The sequence below is a fragment of the Ambystoma mexicanum genome, chromosome 2q (assembly GCF_040938575.1).
Source record: "Ambystoma mexicanum isolate Mex_15411 chromosome 2q, UKY_AmexF1_1, whole genome shotgun sequence".
NCBI lineage: Eukaryota > Metazoa > Chordata > Amphibia > Caudata > Ambystomatidae > Ambystoma > Ambystoma mexicanum.
The window spans coordinates 653,824,207-653,843,069 of NC_090924.1; positions in this window are offsets into that span (position 1 = coordinate 653,824,207).

Here is an 18,863-nt window from a genome sequence, read left to right on the forward strand (position 1 = left end):
TCAGTCACGTTGTTTTCGTCTTTCGGCAGGAATCTCATGGGGTTCCTGTGAGTAAAGAGGGAAACAGGAATAAATGAGGGAAAAACAATATTGTAAGTGGGTCTGGCGGCAGATTGACTACAGGGGCATGTGGAGAGATTACCACAAGAATCAAAACACATCACGTATCTGAGTGAATCATGCTGCGATAATAGACCAACAGCGCATGGACTCCCACGGGAATATTTCCACAGGAAATTCCCACGGAAAAATCTCCCAGAAATAAAACAAAAGAAACCATAGAAAGTAAACAAAGGCCAGTCTTTTTCCCAAGTGGGTTACAGTGTTTTACGATAATTGGTGTCAAGGTGCAGGTGCCCACAGCGAAAGTGGCTTAATGGATGGAAATTGATTCTGTCCCTCGCCAAAGGTTATGGCCAGTGGGCCACGTACTTTTATCCTAATGGGCGAAAAGTGGCAGTGACGACAGTTAAAGGCCATGGCCAGTCAGACAGGGCTATTGACTGCTAAAGGGGGGGCTGGCCACGATGCAAAGTGGCATTGAGTGTTGCTAAATTACCCAAAGTGGGGCAAAGTGGCCCATGGTCTTTCACCTGAATTGGTGTAATAAATCCTATTAGGAGGTTTCAGGCTCACTCATTTGCCCTAATCTGCGGAAAACATGTATAAATATCTGTCAGCCGCAACTGTGTATTTTTATGCTTTTCATTGTTATAGACAGTGGTCGAAGTGAGCAGGAACGGTTGGCAGCGGTGTTCCACTACTTTTATTTTTTACTGTTAACAGCTCCACTACTTTTTTGCAACCATTTTCACCATTCCGGTACTGTTCTTTATGAAGTTAAAGCACACTTCTCCACTTTACCAACAGATATCAGTTACAACTACACTGAAATCTATTTCATCTCAATTGGCTGTCAACCAGCATTCCTGCAACCCTTGACAAATGCAAGTTGCTCCTTTCCTTCAAACTCTGTACCCCACCAGAGTCACAGTTGCACTACTTTTTTGGTACACTTCTATCACTGGATAGATTCAACTGTGCCACTCGCGAGAGGTGAATTTGACTCTAAGCCAGTGGTCTTCAAACTTTTTTGGCCTGGGCCCCCCCTGAGCAAAGTTTGCGCAGGCTGGGCCCCCCCAAAAGTGCCAGATGGACAGTATGTAGAATTCGCTATGAACTTTGGCGTGCCGTCGCCGCACCCTACTCCCAGTACAGACCCTGGGCTCTCCCCACCCCACTCCCACCACTATCCCAGTGCTGCCGCCCATACTGCTCCCACCACAGTCCCATAACATAAGCATTCACACATCTATACACATTTAAATAAAAAATAAATCACCATAAACGTACCTTCTGCAGGGGCCTGCATGTGGTTGCTAAAATGCCCTGCTCCAGCTTGCTCTGCCCGTATGTGCGAGGAGGCGCAGGAGCATCCCCTAGCATATACATACATGCAGTGCCCCAGTCAGCATTTCCAATGAGCTATGCAAGGCTGGCGAAGCAAAACACCCCCAGCGTTGCATGGCTCAGTGATCATGTGCGGCTGGGGAAATGAACTGTCAAAGGCAAACAGTGTTAACCTTTGACAGTTCAGCCAGCCCAGGAGCACTCCCTCAGCTGCAAAATGCAGCTGAGGGATGTTCAGTGTTTCACTGGGCTGGCTCCTCGGCTCCTCCATAATGGGTGAGGTGGCCAGTGGGTGGACGCCCCCTCACCCATTATAGATGAGCCGGCAGGCTTGGACTGGCCTATAGGGCAATAGGGCGATGACCGTACCAAAAATGCAAAATGCTAGTGTAGGTCAGTCAAAATGGGCCACTTTTTTGGCCAATGTGGCCCAGTTTGAGGAGTTACTTCACTATGCAGCTAGTAGTTTTGACCATTGTTGCTGAATAAATATTGTTTAAATATCACAATTTGTTTACATTTGAACAAAAAACAACCCCTTGGGTACTATTCATACAGTCTGTGACTGAAGGACTGAATATCGATTTGCAACTGCTGGCCATTTTTTCATTAGTGCCTAAGACCATCTTATGGTCCAGTCTGACCATGTGAGCTGCCCCTTCCCTTTTCCTCCAATCTAAAAAAAAAAAGATATATATATATATATATATATTTTTATTTTAAACATTTCATGCTGGGCTCTGGCGCCCCACGCCCCACAGTTTGAAGACCTCTGCTCTAAGCTGACCTGCTGCTGTCTGGTTACGTTTTACACCACTGACGTAGGTTGTCACAAGAACAGGATTATGTGCCCACCACTCCGATATATAAACGGTGTAACGCCTTCTACCAATCTGACGAGCCCGTAGCATTGACCTGATTTTTACAGATCTCCCAATTAGACCAATGCGATGCAGGTATAGGTAGCTCTTCCAATGCATAACTAATGTGTTGATTTCTAGTACTAGCCGTTTTTTTCCATTATAAATAGCAGGACTTATAAAGAGTGACATGGGTCTGGTTGGAGGCTCTGGGTTCAGCTATGCTTTATTATGTTTTGTGTTACATTTGTTGAGTTTTGCCAGCTATTCCCATGAGATAATAGCCCGTTCTTTGCTCTTGGCCCCTCATTCTCCTGGGGGCACATGTGGAGTACATGCAAACTGATGCCACGTGTGTTTTGCCGGTCTGCACATTCTCTTGAGTGCAAGAATTTGGCAGCCGTACCAGCGATACCCATGGAATCACCCCGGGAGAATCGCGACAACTCTGCTGACTACAGAATCCTAATGATTTTCTGGTCTTTCTGGTGAGGTTCTGTGCCACCCCAGACCTGGTGCACCCCACTGAAAAAAACATTTTTGACCACAGGAATAGTTTTTTGGGGCACAGGAGGGTGGTATCTCAGGACTTCCTGCTGAGCAGGAGAATGTAAGGTTAAGGCATTTGGGTGTCATTACTAGGTTGCGGGGTGTGGTAAAAAACAGTGGTAATGCAGCTGTAATTCGTTTACCCCTGCATTACTGCACCGCCAAACTACGAGTTTGAGGATAGGTATGTAGGTAACCAAAAGTTGGAGGTAAAACTTCCTCCCTACCACCAAAAATTGGCAGAATCACGGCCGGCGGGATTACTGCTGGTGGTAATTCCACCAATATCCCCATGGAGTCCTATGGACTCCAGAAAATGGGAATTTACACTGGCTGCCAGCACTTGTAATCCCACAATAAATGTGTAGGACCAAGCAGAGGTAACAGTAATCCCATTTGGTGGTATTCAGATGGATTTGCTGCCGGCATACTGCCAAACTAGTAATGAGGACCTTTGCCTTTCATTCTTATGAGCTGTTTAGGTGTGATGCATGCTAGACAGAAAAGACAGATAGCTTTAGGAAAGATCTCTTTACAGGGTAGGAATCTGTGTTCCAGCGATTCCTTGACATGGATCTTTCTTGACGGTTTTTCGTGCGCATGTGTAGGATCCGTGATCTCTATCCATGAAGTGCTAAGGGAGCCACCATAAACAGTCTGACCTGCGGAGGCGGAAGTGGCCGGGCCATTCACAGCTGATTCTCTCTCATTCGGGCGTTGACACTAACTGCACATGCGCAGACCTTTTGATCAATAGAAAGTCAATAACAGAAAAAAGAAACGATAAGAAAAGGCGCAAGTTCAATGCCATTAAAATGGCCTCTACATGATAAGGTATGTTCATCTAGTGCAGACGTGTCAACATTAGAGCGCACACTATTGAGCCAATACTCATGATTGCTATTATCATTACCTACCTGGGGAGCAACGCAACGTGGAATGGCAGGATTAGGGTAACGTTAACAGGTGAGGGTTGAGGGGCAGACAGACCGGAACACAGTACAATGTGTGCACACAACACAATTAACATGGTAGCACTGAGCTCAGTTGTAGATAGCCACCCTGTGGGGATAGAAGAAGTTTAATTTGAACTCGTCCAATCACCTGTTTCTATATTTTTTAACAGATTTTTGTAATGCATAATGTGGCGGGTGGGGAGAAGGGGAGCTGCACCCTCCTCACCAACTCCTTTATCCGCCCTTTCTTTATACCTTTCCTCAACCTGCTAGGTACCCTTTTTGCAGTACAAAAAGGTAAGAAAATGCAGCAGCATGTGTAATTCGAGCAGATTGTTATTCAAACAGAGTGGTTAATAGCATCTCCAGGCTGGCGAGTAGCTTGCGAGTCTGGGTATGTCAGGGTGCGACTGAAATAGCAAGCTTTCTGTCCGGAACAGGAGGCTAGACGTAATAATTGACGTTGCCTGTGTAATACCAGCAAAATGCAAACGTGCTGGTTTTTCGAACATAAAACATATTCAAAATGTGGAAAATCAGCATTAAAAAATGCAGCTGCCATTGCAGATTGGAGTGTGTAAATCTAAAACCAGCTGAGATTAGCAAGAGGAAATGGGCTAGAATTGTGCATTCCTTCTTTCTTGTAATCTATGGAGTCGTACATCGTTGAATCATTAGTTGCAGAAAGTAACAATTCACAAACTGGAAGCAGCCCAAGGAGGACCACGTTCACAATGTGTGAAGCAGGAATCGGCTTTTTGCAATGCTGTTTTATGGTGTATGACCACTTACACTTTTTGCATAGTGATTCCGAGGCAAGCGGCTTTATGAATGGAATGCCAGGACTGAAGACTGTTTCCCTGGCTGTCCTATATCCTTGTACTCACACTCACTACTATGCACAAAATAATAATAACAATGGGCCTCATTACGAGGTGGGAGGTAAGGGATTACCGGCACCGGTGAGGGCACCGGTGCCGGTAATCCCTTACCTCCCTACTATGAGTTCCCTTTGCGGGTCCTTCCTTAACGCCTGGTTTTTGCAGGCGTTAAGGACGGGACCCGCAAAGTGACTCTAGAGCTAATAACGGTACCGCAATTTGCGGTACCGTTATTAGCGCCTTTCCCATTCTCATTGAGCCCTATGGGGGCTCAAATGGGAATGGGGAATGGCCCTGGTGAATGGGGAATTACCAGTCCCTCCGACCCCGGAATGGACCGGTAATTGCTCCATTCACCAGGGCAGAGTCGGAAGGGTTTGGAGGCAGCCATGGAGCTAATAGCTCCATGGCTACCTCCAACCTCGTAATGAGGCCCAAATGTCTTGTTTGCTCAAGCCAGACCACTTCTTATTAATATCCAATGGGATGGAACTCAGTGTATTGACCACAGAAGGATGAATTGCCGAGTAGTTTATTTCAGAATTCACACCTGTGAGTGCAGGTTTCACTCAGCTGCCTGATGCAAGCGCTTCATTTGTTGACCTGTATTGACGGCCCTGAGGTGCACATACATAAGTCACCCATCTAGCACCTTCTTGCGCAAAGAACAACCCCATTGCCAGATGTTTACATTGATTTGGGCATGGAGCACAAGGCAAAGGTCTGGCCTAATCACGCGTGTGGTGGTAGCCCTTAAATGCAGCGGTAACGCTATTACCGTCGCATTTAAGGGTCTGCCCAATCACGAGTCTGACAGCATTTACCCCCCAGCTCTAAGATGGGGGTGAATGCGCCAACTTAACACCCATTTTCAGGCGCAATTAGCGCAGCAATATTACTGTGCGCTAATTGCGCCGGATCGTGTGGCGGTGACGCTGTTAGCCCGGTGGTGTCACCACCCAACTGGTGATGAGGCGTGCTTGCAGTGCACTGCACTGCAAGTCAGGCACAGGCAGCACCTGGCCCGTGCTCCCCTTTCCTTTAGGGACACACGTGTCCTCGGCCTATCATCACAAAAAGTGCTCCACCAAGTTCCCTACTACTGGAGAGGATGGAACCTGACTCAGATGATTAAAATGTACTAGTAGGGGGTATTGATGGAATGTAAACACACGAAAGTGGAAGTCAGAGAAATAACTACTGGGAACAATAGATTCCGCTTCAAAGTGTATTCATGTTGCCATGGGCAGCTCGAGCAAGGCAATCAAGGAAGGAGATGCGTTCCTCCTCCTTCTTTACCAACTCAAGGAAGTGTGTGGACGCGTTCTGGACTCCTTTGAATCCTCCGCAGATGAAGGTATGCTTGCCAGTCTCAACATCGGCTCTCTTCATAGTCCAGGTGAGAAGATATGCTGGCCCTTGGTCTCTGGCCCTTGCAAAGTTCCCTGCCTAGGCTGAGAGGCATTATCAGAACTCAGATCCCTACCCAGTTTGGGAGTTCTCTGAGTATCCCAGTGGCATGAGTAAAAGAGGAAACCAAATGGTCCAATAAGGGAACTCAGGGACGCAACCACGAAATGAACAGCATGTTAGGGAGGGATGAATCCTGGGGGACTCCACTAGAAAGGCATGGTGCTGTGAAGGCATCTATGAAGATTCTTCAAATCCCAGAACGCCACTTGGCTGCAAAAGGTGGGGGGATACCCCTGCTCCCCTCTAACACCCCCCTTCCATATACAAACCCAAACGTACTGTTTAGGATTTTTGCAGTAAAAACCTCGGCAAACAAAATGTGTCGAAGTTGTAGTCATAAAAAGTGAGGAATTCCGCTGCGAAGTGTAAGGCAGGAGAGCTGCTGTGTGATTGCATGCTGCCAGAAAGGGCTTTTGCTCATTGGGCCTCATTACAACTCAGGCGTTAAGGGTTAACGCCGTCGTTAAACCTTAACGCCTGATTCCGATTTTAACGGCTGCTTTTAGCAGCCATTAAAATCCATGGCGCTAAACCGCCTTGGTGCTAATTACGCCACCGTAATTTACGGCGGCGTAATTAGCGCCTTCCCCACTCCCATTATGCCCTATGGGGCAAAAATGGGAATGGGGAAGGGTAAAATGGGAAATGGGGATTTACCGCCCCACTCACCTTGAATGGGGCGGTAAATCCGCCATCCACCATGGTGTAAACGTAGTTTACACCATGGTGGTAAAGTTGGCGTACTTACCGCCTGGGTCGTAATGACCCCCATTGTGTCTCATTAACCAGTCCTGAGCTGACCTGAAAGCAACTGAAGGGGAATGTGTAGGAAGTCTGGTGTCTCAGAAGCGCTCCTACAGTTCCCGCGGTGCGGCTCCCACGAGACACCTTGCAAGAATGGCAATTTATCCTTCCAAGGACTACTGGCTTCATTACTTAGATTTCTAATCTATGTTGAAACCCACCTGCTAGAAAAATATACCTATGGAGGGGGATCCCTAAACGGTCTTCAAACTGCGGTATTGGCTAATGCAGTGGGCAAAGAAGACAATCGGAATAGTTTGAAAGAAAGATCAAAAACAAGCATTGGTAATGCCAACAGTTTGGACTTTTGTCTTGACATGGGAAAGGCGCTTGCCAGGCACTACTGTAGTTGTATTAACTTGCCATTGATGGTAGCAGGTGAAAATGGGTGCGAGTACCTGGTCATCTAATAGCAGTGCCCGGCAAATGCTGCACATCTGTGACAGACATGCATTGTACCTATAAATTCAAGTGGTTGAAGGCAGACCTGGCTTAGACATTTGTATTATACCGGCAGCACATTTACAGCCGCCAATTAAGTCATTAAGTCTCAGAAGACTGCTTTGAAAAAACACTGGCAGGAACTTCGAGTGCAAAGTTTGTTGGTAAGGCTTGATTAAAGGGAGCTCAAAGAGTTCCATGAGGAGATGTTTTGGGCGGGGAGGGCCAGGAACTGGGTGGGAATGGGCATAGAGATTAGCATGGCCATGGGCAGTCAATGGGTGCGCAAATAACCAACCAACACCTTCAACCTTTTCATCCCTCCTCATATGCCATTTCTCCCCAGTTGCACTCTAATGCAATAGTTTCGGCTTACAGGTGGTGCAGGCACCACCTAATAGCCCAAAATGATAACGTAGATGCTGAAAAAAGCCCCATTTCCAGCCCTAAGAATACAGAAAACTTCCTTCATACAGTAATCTAGAAATGTGCTTTTCTGGATTTGAGGGACTAGTACCAAAGTAACTGTTAATGCACTTCAACCAAAAAGTGTCCTTGGCAGCTGGGCCCTGGGCGGCAAAGTTCAGATGCAGACCCTTCCGTTGAGGTAACAGAAAGGACCTGAGGGCAACATATCGTAATTGCACGTACGAAAAATCAATTACACATTGAACCAATGGGACCCGAAGGAAGATGACAACGAAAGAAGGCAGGGTGTTGAATAATTGTTTGATATAATACTTTATTGATCATGTTTATGAACCACTCGGAAGTGCAGTCAGAGGAATGTAATATACAACCTGAATATTTCACTTGATTAGTTGATACATTGTGAATAAAACAAGGCTCCTTTGCCATTTTGTAACCCACCGCATGAATGTTGGCTTGCTGGAAGAGAGAAATGGAACAATCTAACAAACGTTGCAGCCGGGTTATGCTACAAAGGGCCCGTTGCAAAGAGACTTTGCACTGCCAACAAACATCCTGATTCACAGAGCGGTTCAAAGTGTATTTTGCACGGGTGCAAAAGTGGTGCAAAGTCACTTTGCACTGCCAAAGTACACTTTGCAACGCTTTGTGAATCAGGGTGTTTGTTAGCAGTGCAAAGTGACAATGCATGATTTCAAAGTGACTTTGCAAACCGCTACAAACGCCATTAATCAGGCCCAACGCCTCCATCCACACTGTGGTAAATTGCCATCATCAGCCCCAGAGCACCAACGCCCTTCCGAAAAACATTGCACTGCACACCCACCGGGAGCCCTAACACCGCTGTCCAGGAGGGGGGGAAAGGGAAGTGATCAGAGGAAAAGAAGGGGAGAGCACAACTCAAGGATGGACAGGATTAAAACACACACCAGAAGGCAAGACAGAGAGGGCCAATGCTCGCAAAAACCCCGGTGCAGATGACTCAAAAAGCATGGAAAGTGAAATGAGTGCTGGAAGCGAGCTGAAGGGTGCCCCTACATGAGGGAGAATAATACAACCAACCGCAGGCCCAACATAGAGCACTACACACTCTGGTGCACGGCTGCACCATGGACCCGGGAAGCGCCCACACAACCCCCTAAGAGGGCAGGTCCCTGCTTTCCAGAACACAACCAAAGACTCTGACCAAACAGACACCAGCTCAACAAAACCAAGCGACCAGGAGTCGCCATGTCCATATGATTGGGAACATCAAGGAAAGTGAGGGTAGACTGGAATCTGACCTTCTGTGAATGGTCACCATGTTTGTGTGACATTTCTATGGTGTAATTTCACAGTTCAAAATAGTTACTGGCATCTGTGCTGGGTTAGGCGCTACCGCTACTGCTATTTGGTCGTGTGGAATTTGATAATAAAATGCGTGAATCTGCAAGGCCTGCCACATTTCCAATGCAAATGTTGTATCCATATTTAAGGCAGGCTGGCACCACCATCATTTAAAACCCTTGCATCTGAAGCAGCGCAGGCTGGTCCCACCGTCATTCAGTTCTGGGCAATGCTGCATGGGCATCCCACAAGCGAGGCAGGGTAACTGCTGTTACCATCTGCAGCTGGGAGAGGGGCAGCCCCAACCTCCCTGTGCCTGCTCCTCTCCTCCCCCAGCTACGGAGACACGCAGTCTCGGCAGCTCAAAGCCACGGAAGGGTAAGGTGCGAACAGTCATCTCACCCTTCCTCCAAACAGCAAGGTGCTAAGCGCCATAAGGAAAACAACCGTCAGGCAGGGCCTAGGTTCAAAAGATCTGCCCCCACCAGGGGGTCAGACAGTCGGCTATCCTGCCGGGGGGCTGCGCCAACAGCAGCCTTCACCACATACACAACAAAGACCTAGGGCCTCTCTGGGTCCTATAAATGAGAGCAGCATGCTCAGCGTAAACACAATCTGTTTGTGGACCCTGAACCGGGACCCAAGCAAACAGGAGGTTCACTGTTTACTCAGTGTCTTCCAAATCTTCTTGCTTCTTTAGCAATTCTTGAAGTTCGCTGTACATCGCAGCGTCTTTTTTCCTTCCTGAACATTGTACTGTTCAAAGCAATCTGCAATGCAGCCTTAATGAAGGAAGAAGCGGCAACCCAACGGCCAGCGCGGACACTGTCAAATCTCAACATCTCGGCATAGAGGAAAAAGCGAGCGGCGAGTGTGTCCAAAGCAAAACAAACAAAGACACGTGCTGCGGAATCATCCCAAAACCAGTGCGAACGGAGAGGCACCCGACCAGCCCAGCGCGGACGGCGGCCGATTCAACAACTTACAGGTGAGCCACCCGCTGGGGCTACGAGGGAGGAAAAATAGACATTTGTGTCCGGAAGAGATACAATTTGTTACAGTGGACCGGAACCCCCGCGTTATAAGGCAGGCGGGGCAAGATAACACAAGCCAGTTTTAAACTCGGGCAGAGTCACAAGCCAGCTTGGTAGCACGGCGAGCCGGGAGCTCATTTTTTCTTGACAGCCACGCAGAGCTTGCAACACAGTTTCAAGCTCGGCGGGCCCAAATACGGCAGATTTAAAATAATTTCTGCAATATTGCAGGGCGACCTCACAGCGTAACCAATTATTTAAATACCAGTGAATCAAGCCTGGGGGCTGCCCAATTTTTTAAAAATAAACACCGCACAAAGTGGACGCTAAGAGACAATTTTCTTTGAACCCGGTCAAGAAGGCACCAGCCAACAGTTACCGAGCACGGGCAACAAATAGAACAGGCGCAAAGAACTCGCCGATAACAACAGTTTAACTCCTTGATAAAACTTTTTTCCTTTTCCTATAGCAGGCATAGAAGACCATGGGGCCCAAACGGAAAGCACGGGCACCCCCAACACCACTGCAGAAGCCCAAATCACCACAATTGCTAGCAGCCATTGAAGCGGCAGAGCACTACGGATGGGCATGGGTTAGAGAAAACATGTACGGCCTACCCAGGGAAGGAATTACCAGCCCACCCAGCCAGGAGGAGGTTTCTGCACCATTAAAAAGGAGAAAAGTATCCGAAGGCGCCAAAAAAGGTACCAAAAAATTGTCAAAACTATACGAGAATGTAGCGGAATTACAGCAACTAATGGTAGAAATAAGGGGGAAACAGACACCGCTCACAAGGGGACCTGGGGCCTCAAACCCTACCATCGCAATAGAACCTACAATAAGGGTTGTCAACACACCCTTAACACTATCTACAGCAATCCCGCCACAACAAGTACAGCAGTTGCCAATAGCACCCACAGTTATAAATACAACAGCTTCCACAACTCCAGCAACAGATTCAGCAGGTGCCCTAAAAGCATGGGCAACCCCAGGCACAGATAACACGGGCGCGACAGGGGCACCCGGCAGCAATACAACTGACATTGTAACAATCTGTAATGCACAATTAGACCAAAAAATGAAATCTTTCCAAACAGAGGTATTAAATAGATACAAAAGATGCCTGGCATGGAACATTGATACCACAATCAAAGAAGCCATATGGGCCAAAGAATTTATAGAAATCTTTTCCCTAATAGAAGCCCAACGCAAAGGGAAAGACGCTTTCCGAGACCCAAAAAAAAAATAGAAGAAAAAGCTATTGCCAGAAACGCCCAGGTCGAACAAAACTGGGGCAACTGGTTACAGGCCTTTGCCATTTTAGCAACAATATATGAAGAAAAATTCCCCAGGGATGGTAGGAAGATCTGGGCATACGTTGATAAAATAAGGGAAGTAAAAGTAACACAGAGGGGGAAGACATGGCTTGCATACGACATCAGATTTAGGAGGAGCATGTCAGAAAGGCCGGCCATTGAGTGGGATGAAGTCCAGAACGATGTATACACCCTCAACGCCGAACCTCCCCAGGAAGAAGATACCATGGATTCTTCTTCCAAAAATAGCAAAAATTTGCAAGTAAGCAAATCCCATGACAATGATAAATCCAAAAAAAGGGAGCAGCCCTTTCGGAGGAACCAGCCTTGGGCGGCTAAAAATAATGCCCACAGACAGAACAAACAGCAGGCTGTCAAATCCAACATCCCATGCAGAAATTTTGGGAAAAACCAGTGTACATGGGGCAAAGAATGCTGGTACAAACACGCCTGCACAAACTGAAACGGCGACCATGCAGCAAGCAACTGCACCAGACTACAAGCCAAGAAAGAATGATATCCCAATTTTAGAACCAGGATGAACGCCCATCAATCCGGGCAATTTTAGGGACGCCCTAAACAGCTACCCAGACAAGGAAACCAGCAGGATACTATGGCAGGATTTCACCAAAGGTTTTTTCCATCCCATTTAAGGGAACTGGGTCACAATACATCCCGATGAACCTAAAGTCAGCCAGAGACAACCCCCCAGATAGTAGAAACCAAAATCAAGAAAGAACTGCAACTGGGCAGGGTAGCAGATCCTTGGGACGCCATGCCTTTAAAGGACTATTTAATATCTCCACTAGGCCTGGACCCCAAAAAAGAATCCGGAAAAATCCATCACCTCTCCTACCCTAAAGGCCAGTCTTTAAACGATGGCATCCCACACACAGAATCCGCCGTATCTTACACGCAGTTCCAAGAGGCGGTAAGGCTCATACAAGAGTGCGGCAGAAACGCCTTGATGGCCAAGCTGGACATAGTATCTGCTTTCAGACTCTTGCCAGTCCACCCAGCGTCACAGCAGTGGCCAGGTTTCACTTTTAACAACAAATTCTACGTAGATAGATGCCTCCCCATGGGGTGCGCAGTATCCTGTGCACTATTTGAGCAATTCAGTTCCTTTTTCCAATGGGCTTTCCTAAAGCAGAGACCAAGGACAGAAAATAGTGCATTACCTAGACGATTTCATGGTCATAGAGCCACCAAACTCCGGGGAATGCAGCCGGGCTTTAGCAAAACTGGAGCACATGGCCGCACAGTGGGGAATTCCCCTAGCGAGGGAAAAAACCACCAAACCAGACACAAAACATAATTTTTCTGGGCAGCGAAATAGACTCAGCAAAGGGGCTCTGCAGAATCCCCAAAAACAAAAATATCAGAACTCCTGTCTAAAATACAAAACCTGATAATGAGAGAAAAGGGGACTGTAAAGGAAATACAATCCTTAGCAGGCAGCCTCAATTTCGCATCCAACATAATACCTCAAGGGAGGATATTTTCCAGAAGCCTAGAGTTCAAAATCAAATCACTCACCAAACCACACTTGCATATACAATCTAGGCAGAGAGGTGAAACAAGACCTGGAAACATGGGGAAAATTCCTCAGAGATTTCAACGGGTCTTTACTTTGGCGAACGCCTTTAAATACCCGGGCAAACAGGGTCCTATACACCGACAAAGCTGGTAGCAAGGGGTTTGGAGCCATATTAGTCTCCGAATGGGTGGCAGGACACTGGCCCAAGACATGGCAAGCAGCAGGGTGGACAAGAAACATCACCCTACTAGACTAGAAATATTTCCCATCTGGCTAACATTACACATCTGGGGCAGGCGACTAGCGAATACGGAACTTTTGATCTGGTGCGATAACATGGCTGTAGTGGGCTCCATAAACAGAAGGTCTACGAAATGCCCTTTAGTACTGAAAGTATTACGAGCCATTACAACAGTCACACTACAAGTAAACATTGTACTCAAAGCGAAGCACAATTCAGGGGCAGATAACATTGCTGATGCCTTATCTCGCTTCCAGTGGACAAGTTTCTGAGAGCTAGCACCGCACGCCCAAGAACAGATGACGCCAATGCCAGCAGAATGCTGGGCAATAATGGGAAGACAAGAATAACCGCATCAACGCCAACGCCAGAGAGCACAGGCCGGGATGCCCAACGAAAACCAGGCACCTCTAAAACGGGTGCCAACAACACATTGGCATCAACGCCAGCACCAGAGAGTGCAGGCAGGGATGATCAATACAAATCAGGCACCTCTAAAACGGGTGCCAACAACACATTGGCATCAACGCCAGCGCCAGAGAGCCCAGGCCGGAATGCCCAACAAGAATCAGGCACATCAACAACGGGTGCCAACAACCTCACAGGCTTCCTAACAGAGAGGGCAGTGGCAAGCACTACTGCAACACAGTAAAGTAAGTGTTTGCAAACAGTATTTAAGGCCACAGGTGTAAACCACTTAGAATTAATAACGATTAAAGATATAGAAGTATTTTTAAAATGGGCTCGGGAACAAGGTTTCAAAAGGGATTGGGCTAAAAGACACCTGGCGGCAATTTCATACTTTACAAAAATACGGGGCGATTCAGACCCCACCCAGCACGCCCTCACCTTTTATGCAAGGAAGGGATGGGGCAGAATAGAGGGTCCCCAAGTGGACACCCGCCGACCCCTTGATTTCAGCAAACTGGTGCAGATAGCAAGCCAGTTGGAAGCCATATGTTGGCACCCATACGAGATAATGTTATTTAAAACAGCCTTTTTCCTAGCCTACTTTGGGGCTTTCCGGTATCGCATCCAGCACCAAGGCCACAAAAGGCCTGGGTGTCATGGAAATCAGGGTAAGACAGGAGAGTTTTAACATAGAAATGCAACAGTCGAAAACGGGTGCAAAAAGAACCATCAACATTTGTTGCATTGATGAAGCAACAAACTGCCCGGTTTGCATCACCAACCTCTATTACGCACAACAACCCAAAGTGGGATGAGCTTTTTAATCCACAAGAATGCATCGGCCCTAAGCCGCTACCAATTTAAAGGAGTGCTGATGAAAGCAATCAGCAAAGCAGGGTGGGATCCCAAACAGTTCGGCACTCATTCCTTCAGGATAGGTGCCGCCACTGCAGCATGGCAGGGAGGCTTAGCACCGCAATAACTAAAAATCATAGGGGGATGGAAGTCAGACTGTTATAAAAAATATATCAGACCACAATTGCTATAGCCATCCTCCCTAAAATGTTCTTTCTTTTCCCCCCCTCCCACCACCACAGAAACAACAGGCGAATCGAGGACCATACTCCGATCAGCATGGATAGTTGGTCACTCATTTGTTTTCAGGACAGGCAGATGGGCAGAAGAGACTAAAGAAGGGCCACCTTTCAGAAACACCATTACTTCATGGTGGGGATACAGAGGCCTACGTTGGGCCGACATCCACGAAACACTAGCAGAATTGGTGGCATACAGGGACCCCCCAGAAATCCTGATCATTCATCTAGGGGGCAACGACCTAGTCAACACAGCTAGACGCATCCAATGCAAAGAAATCTGATCCTCCCTAGCAGGCATTTCGCACAACTAAAGGGGTACTGAAATATACTTCTCAGCCATCTTACCAAGAAAGAAATGGCTAGGGGCCAACTGCTACAAATCTATAGACATATCCAGAAGAAAACTGAACAGGACGATAGAGAGATTCTGTATGACAATAGGACTGGGTTTCATAAAACACCCAGCCATTACACTAGGCAACCCAGACCTCTTTCTCCAAGACGGCACCCATTTGTCTAGCCAGGGCATGGAGCATTTCTTTCGGGAAATCAATGCAACACTTGCTCACAGGGGCTGACTCTAGGGCATACTCTTGGGGGAACACGGTCAGCCGGCAACCTGCCCGTGTGTGGCGGCACGGGTCTGAGGGGGTAACCTCAGGACCCGGTGCCCAAAAGTATGATACCATCATGATATGTGATATTGTTATTGCCATAACTCATATCTGTACAATAAAATCCTACGGCCTTTTATTGCCAACACTTGATACAAGTTGTGAACCTATCATTACGGGACAGGGTTTGGGGTTCGGCCAATACTAATGCATGCATATGGGCTCAGCAGTTACACACATGGCTCTGTGGCATGTAAATTCTACAATTCACAACCTCCTATATAAGATAAGAAGTATAAGAGCCAACATGTGTTCACAACAAGCCTGCAGATGTCACCCAGGCTCAAGCCGTGGTTAATTCATTCATTAATTTATTTATTTATTGTGCATTTATTAGGCACTTATACAACAACTAAATTGCTGCCCTTTTTGGCTAAGTTCATTCTTTACACCTCTATCAGTCGAATGGTAACACAGGTCTTAGTTTATTAAGTTCATTTATTTAAATGTTTTTATGTTAGTAATGTAATTTTGGTGTGGTTTTTTTTTGTTGCTCTTTATAATTATTTTATTGTTTTTAAGCTTTTATTGTTTGTTTTGTGGTATTTAACCATTTGATTTCTTAACTATTATTTTTTCTTTTTTCCTCTCACAAACTTTCATATGTTCCTTGATCCTGTCATTTGTAAATTTGTAAACTTGCAGATTTTAAGTATGGAATTTAAAATTGTTTTTGAAAAAGTTGAGTTTACTCAGCTGAATTCAAATTTAAAAAAAAAAATCGCCCACATGGCAGCACGGAGGGTACATGGGATTGAAAAACTATATATACAGTGGAGGATAAAGACAACCCTACTATGCCTTGTGAGTATTCAGGACATGCAAGTGCAGAGAGAGAAGAGGGGAAGAAGGAGAGGGGGTAAGTGCTGAAGGGTCCGTGCTCGTGGGTGAACAGCAGATCTAAGTGCCAAGGATAGTAAGTGCTAGGGAGCGTTGAGTTGCAATAAGCGGGTAAGTGCATGCCTGCAATGGCATAGGCCAGTGGATGCTGAGGTAAGTGCTGTGTGCAGGCAGAAGCTTAGGCGATTGGGTGTAGGAGGTCAGGGCCCTGATGACACATAAGGGCCCTGGTCCCCAATCACAGCAACTGTGAGATTAGCAGAGGAGGAAAGAAGGGAAGGAGGAAGTGAAAAGAAAAGTCTTAAGCTAGCTTCTGGAATTTGAGGAGGTCCGGCTCAAGACGAAGAGGAAGGGGGAGGGTGTTCCACAAGAGGGAGCCAGTACAAGCAAGAGCTCGGCCTCCAGCTCTCTGTTTAGCAAAACGCTTCACACACAAAGAGTTGGTTCCAGAGGAATGAAGAGGTCTAGAGGGAGAATATTTAGTAACAGCAAATTGCAGATAGCCTGGTTCCCAGACAGCCTTGCGGATGATGCAGAGGGATTTGAATTTAATCCATGCCGCAACCAGGAGCCAGTGGAGAGGTTTTAGGGTAGGAGAGTTGCTGTCCCTGGGCTTGAGGCCAAGGATAAGTCTTCCTGCCCTATTCTGGATTAGCTGGAGGGGACGTACAGAGGAAAAGGGTAGATTCAAGAGAAGGCTATTGCAGTAGTCAAGACTAGAGAGAACCATAGCTCTGCTAACATAGAGCTTCTGGTGGAAAGTGGAAAAGGAAAGTGAGAAAAGGAAAAATTCCTTTGAGAAGCAAGAGTTGAAAGTTGGACTTCTTGACAATGTCCTGGATGTGAGGGAGGAAGGATAGAGAGGAGTCAAAGATGACTCAGAGGTTTCTGGCTCCAGATGAAGGAGAAGGAAGAGAGCCCATAGAGGAAGGCCATAGTGAGGGGAAGAAAGAGGTACCCGGGGTCCCAGTAGGAAGGATCTCAGTCTTGCTGGCATTGAGGCACAGATCATTGAAAGTGCACCAGGACTGGATGACAGATAGGCAGTCCGGGATGATGGAAGAAGCAAGAGAGTCAGCAGGAAGTTTGAAAAAGTTTTGAGTGTCGCCTGCGTAGCACTGGAAATTGGAGGAGAAGGAGGAAATGATGCGTGGCAGCGGAGCAAGGTAAGTGTTAAAGAGTCAAGGGCAGAGGTTGGAGCCCTGGGGGAGATCACTAGTGGAGAGGGAGATAGGTGAGGAGAAGGTGCCCAGAATAACCTTGGATGGACGATCAGTTAGGAAAAAGGCCAGCCAGTCAAGTGCCCGCTCCAAAATAAAGTTTTCGATCATGTGTAGCTGATTGGCTGTCATTCATTTCCTGGTTAACACCTGCTGCTGCAGATCCTGGATCCCAGCTAGCCCCTTCCATATTGGTTATTTCACATTACCCGTGGACCCCACCAATACATTTGTGAAGTTGGCACCCATGGTCAGAGGTTTCTTATACACTGTTGAGGGAGGAGAGAAAAACAAGCATTGGTAATGCCAACAGTTTGGGCTTTGTGTAGTAGTATTGCCTGGCAATTGATGGTGCGAACACCTGGGCATATAATAGCATTGCCTGGCAAATGTCTAGTACTTATACACAAGCCAACACTGTTGGCTTTGCCAACGCTTGTTTTTTAACAAGCCTTCAGTGAAGGATGCTCATGGTGCTTATGAATCGAGTGGCTGAAGGCAGGCCTGGTTAAGATATTTATATCACACCAGTAGCGCGTTTACAGCTCCAATTAAGTCATTAACTCTCGGAAGAGGGCTTTGAAAAAACACTGGCAGGCATTTCTGATGGTAAGGCTTGATAAAGCGAGTTCAAGGAGATCTCAGGATGGTGTGTTTTTAGCAGGGAGCTGCAGGAAGTGGGTGGGAATGGCCATGGGGATTTGCATGGCCATGGGCAGTCAAAGGTTGGCTAAAGAACCAAACAACACCTACAAGCTCTGTGTCCCTCCTGATAAGTCATTGCTCACTGGCTGTACTCTAAAGTAATAGTTTCGGAGTGTAGGTGGCGTGTTAGCACCACATAATAGCCACAACTATTTAAGTTTTATGGGGCCAAGTGAGGGCTGAAAGTATAGAGTAAGGACTGTGACGAGGAAGACCTGCACTTGGAGTAATGAGCATTATTATTCACACAGATGAATTTTGACACATGCCAAACACGTATTGAATACATGGGTCGTTTGTTTCAGTTCGTCTGAAACCCGCCTCCCATGCACATGTGCCTGAAGCTGCAGGCCCAAGCTGGGGTGACAAGGGCCACTCTAGTAATGATGGGGTGGGGGCGGGTGGCGGGAGGGTTGCGAGATTCGTATCCTTAACCTCTGCGAAACCCTATGATATGTCAAGGTAAATAAGAGTTGCCAGATGGCCGCGGTTACTAAGCGATAGCTCATATCTTGAACGATATCAGCAAATGGCCGACCTCATAAAGGCACTGACTCTCGCCTCCAGAGCAGGCAATAGCCGCTGTTTGCACAGCAGTCGCCACGGTGAATTTACCGCAGAGCGATAGAGGTGGACACACAGATTTCCTCATCGGT